Source organism: Lipophrys pholis (genome assembly GCF_963383615.2).
Source record: "Lipophrys pholis genome assembly, contig: SCAFFOLD_35, whole genome shotgun sequence".
In the NCBI taxonomy this organism is placed as follows: domain Eukaryota; kingdom Metazoa; phylum Chordata; class Actinopteri; order Blenniiformes; family Blenniidae; genus Lipophrys; species Lipophrys pholis.
The window spans coordinates 335,001-339,039 of record NW_028292325.1 but is presented as its reverse complement, the minus strand read 5'-3'; the positions used below and the strand labels follow the sequence as shown (position 1 = coordinate 339,039).

At 48.2% G+C, this 4,039-nt stretch overlaps 1 protein-coding gene across 5 annotated transcripts in view; it reads right to left on the bottom strand.

Annotated features, from left to right (window-relative positions):
- Positions 1-2,249: 2,249 nt before the first annotated feature.
- The window catches only part of LOC308127968 (NACHT, LRR and PYD domains-containing protein 12-like), a 30,036-nt gene continuing 28,246 nt past the window's right edge, over positions 2,250-4,039 (bottom strand). For 4 of the 5 annotated variants that reach the window (XM_080493625.1, XM_080493627.1, XM_080493628.1 and 1 more), the window contains one exon: positions 2,250-4,039. This exon is cut by the window's right edge and continues 521 nt beyond it. The gene's annotated coding sequence lies outside the window, so the exon portion shown is untranslated. The other variant, XM_080493626.1, reaches the window with a different exon arrangement.

The following is a 4,039-nucleotide window of genomic DNA, read 5'->3' as shown; positions in this document are numbered from 1 at the left end:
ACAAATATTAGGGGTCCATATATTCTGCTGTGGAAAATGGTTCAGATTCTATGAGGGTCCTTTTACAATCTTACACCGGCACTGAGCCTCGATGGAGCCTTGGCCTAATGAAGCCTCATCAACCATTTTCTTTATTTTCTGACTCCACCAGATGGCGCTGTTGGTTTGAAGATAGAGGCTGAAAGATTGGCAATGAAGTGTGTTTTCAAACATTTATTGAACAAACAGCGCCATCTAGCGCCCTCTGCTTGTATGGGAGACTGCCTGAGAATAGCAGGTGCTGTGAGCTTTTATTCCCCCTGGCTAGAGGGCGCTCTTCTTCCTCTTTTTCAACTCAAATGTTTGGTAAACGCTGTGTGACCTGGAAGGAAGTGACTAAAAGGGCCTTTCTGACCTGAACCTGAGGGTTATCAGTTAGTAAACTAAAGAGCTGCATTCCCTGTCAGGGAATTGAACCCCCAGCTCCCATATGACAGGCGGGGATACTCTCCACTATACTAAGGAGGAGATGTTGAGATGCATGCTGTCTGTCAGGGTCGTAGCCAGCTGCTGCAGGCCATCATCAATCCGCCAAGGGCTCACGACAGAACTGTCAACTCATGAAGGAACTCCAAACTTTACCTGCTTACAAGGAACCTTAAACCTTCCACTGCCCAGGGGAACCAGGTTGTTCTTTCCTTTCCGTTCCACCACTTGGTGTGACATCTGCAATCTGGAAACTCTAACAATCAACTCACCATCATGAACAAGCCCTGATTAGACGCTCATAAGCAGTGTTGACACCTTGAAAAAGTAATATTACTGATGACTAGTTACTCCTTTAAAAGTTACTTAGTCACTTTGCTGATTACTTGCTTTTAAAAGTCACTAAGTTAGATTACAAGTAACTTTTTTAGTTATTTCCAACAGCTGTCTACAACACCCCCACCGTCTGAACAGGCGGGGGGCTTCCTGCCATTACATCTTTTGACTAAAGAAAAATAGAAAACTAGTGTAAAATCTCTGCAGTTGTTATTGTTGTAATGATTCAATGATGATGTTTGTTGGTTCCTCTAATTTTATGGTACATGAACGCAGCATGACAGCGAGGTGGCCTGTGATTGGCTGAGTGTGTGTGTGTGTGTGTGTGTGTGTGTGTGTGTGTGTGTGGGGGGGGGGGGGGGGGGGGGGGGTCAGGTGTGCAAGCTAGGGATGTCCCGATCACACTTTTTTGCTCCCGATACCAATCCAATTTTTCAGAATTGAGTATCGGCCGATACCGATACTTTCCCGATCCGATACTTACATTGCTATTTGCAAAGATACTCAATAGTCTATTTTTGGAGCAACTAAGATGTCTGAAGCTAGAAGCAGTATTGGCAGAAGCTTTGTCACAAAACATTTACATGTTAATGTGAATTATAAATACTTAATTCTACTTCAAAGTGGTAAAACCTGTTTGACAAAAGTAGTCTGAGCATAGTTCTCTCAAAAACTTGATCAGAATATCCCAGTCTCCCTTCAAACTAGCGGAACCTTCTGGGTTAGTTTTTTTTTGCCATATCGCTCCCCTGTGGGGACTGATCCTTTATTTTAAAATCCTTTATTTTAAAGCCGCACCGAGTGTGCTGCTTCTGTGTGGCTTTTTCTTTAGTTGTTGTTGTAAACTGGGGGTACATCCACACAATGAAAAAACAATCTTTGTTCTCCCTGGCCTTCTCCCAACAAACCTCCGTCCACACCTCACTATGGTGAGCCTCAACACGAGGCTTCAGGGCATGTAGTACACATGCAGGGCCTTTAGGGGCGCTGTGACTCACCAAACACAATAAGAAAGCAGAAGAAGACAGACCACATAGAAATTTAGATGCAGACTTCTGCACAGAAACACATAAACCACAATATATAACTCTAGTTTTATAGTTCTACGGCCCCGCTCTGCCTGCATCTAGCTTCTGCAGCTAGACCGGAGCTTCTAGTCCCTGATTGTTGTGGTTATTAGGGGATGTTGAGGATCGCATTCTTTTTTTTCTTTTTTCTTTTTGTAGATCAGCGGGGTGATCGGCTGGATTTGCCGATTTCCGATCACTCACAAATCACTAATATCGGCCCCGATCCGATATCTACCGATCGGATCGGGGCATCCCTAATTTCTGTGTAAAAATATAACAATCTTAAATAAAAGGGAAGGTGTGAGATCCAAGCACAGACTGTTACAAACCAGTGAATTGTCAACAATAAATACACAATAATCACCAAGAATCGTTCAATTCAGCTAACAGGCGTTTATTAATAAAAATGGATTATTTCCTAAATAATTCATAAATCGTCTAATAAATCAACACATTCAAGTAACAAACGACATCTAACACGGAGATCTAATCTATTAAACAGCAAACACTATGTACAAATAGTGTGTGTGTGTGTGTGTGTGTGTGTGTGTGTGTGTGTGTGTGTGTGTGTGTGTGTGTGTGTGTCTGGCCTGGAGTGATGAGTGGAATGGGTGTAATGACATTGAATGTCCACCAGAGGGAGGCAGACGTTGGCGGGTCAGTGTGGTGACCAGGACAACCACTAGGGGCATGCGGCGGCGGGCAGAGGGAGAGCGCAATGGCCTGATGTGTCCACCAGGTGGATGTCAAGAGGAATTGCAATGACCCACGTGACCACTAGAGGCGTTTGACTCGCTCTTTCTGGGGAGGCAGCGGTTGCTTAGCGACCAGATAAACAAGATGCCCGTTGCACGAGTATGCGCGAGGAACGACGCAGTCTCACCTACTCCCGTAAAGACTGGTGGACTTTGTTGGCCCGGTTCTGAGCGGCGGAGTTCTAACGGGACATGCAGTTAGAACTCTGGTGATGGATGTGGATGTGGTTCAGCAGCACCAGATAGCAGTTTGGCTGCTAAATGTGACTGTGTGTGTGTGTGTGAGCTTATCTGATCAGATAACAGGAGCAGCGGCGGATTAGTGAAGGAGAGCGAGCGAGAGAAGGGAGTTAAAAAGTTCTGGGCCGGTCCACGTGAGTTAACACGCAGCTCCTTGTGTCTCCATACGAAGTCTGGATGGACGTGAATCCGTCTTGGAGACGGTGTGTCTTCGCAGGTGGGACTTTTATACCGGCGCATCATGGTCCGGCTCCCTGCTGCGCTCACCATGGCCTCGGCCAATCAGAGCGGGGTTGGCTTCAGAGTTTCCGGGGCGTTTTCTACGGCTGTGGATGGAGTTGGTGGATCCCCCTGGTGGTGAGGTGCAGGGATGCAGCTTCCAGGGAGGGGTTGCTGTGGACCCCCTGGTGGGGGTCACATGACCAATGGAGAATTTTTCCAGTGGCGACCAAATGTTCCTTTGTCCTGAGGGGGTGAGCCATGGAGGCCAGGAGGAGGAGGAGGAGGAGGAGGAGGAGGAGGAGGAGGAGGAGGAGGAGCAGGAGAAAGAGCAGGAGGAGGAGGAGGAAGAGGAGGAGAAAGAGGAATAGGAGGATGAGGAGGAAGAGGAGGAGGGCGAGGAGGAGGAGGAGGAGGAGGAGGAGAAAGAGGAATAGGAGGAGGAAGAGGAGGAGCAGGAGGAAGAGGAGGAGGAGGAAAAGGAGGAGGACGAAGAGGAAGAGCAGGCCGAGGAGGAGGAGGAGGGGGAGGAGAAGGAAGAGGAGGAAGAGGGAGTGGAAGAGGATGAGGAAGAGGAAGATTAAGAGGAAGAGGAAGATGAGGAGCAGCAAAAGGAGAAGCAGGCCGAGGAGGAGAAGGAGGAAGAGGAGGAGGATGAGGAACAGTAGGAGGAGGAGGAGGATGGGGAGAAAGAAGAGGAGGAGGAGGAGGAGGAGGAAGAGGATGAGAAAGAGGAAGATTAAGAGGAAGAGGAGGAACAGCAAGAGGAGAAGCAGGCCGAGGAGGAGTAAGAGGAGGAGGATGAGGAATAGTAGGAGGAGGAGGAAGAGGAGGAGGAGAAGCAGTCCGAGGAGGAGCAGACCAAGGAGGAGGAGGAGGAAGAGGAAGAGGAGGAGGAAGAGGAGGAGGAGAAGGAGGAGGATGAAGAGGAATAGCAGGCCGAGGAGGAGGATG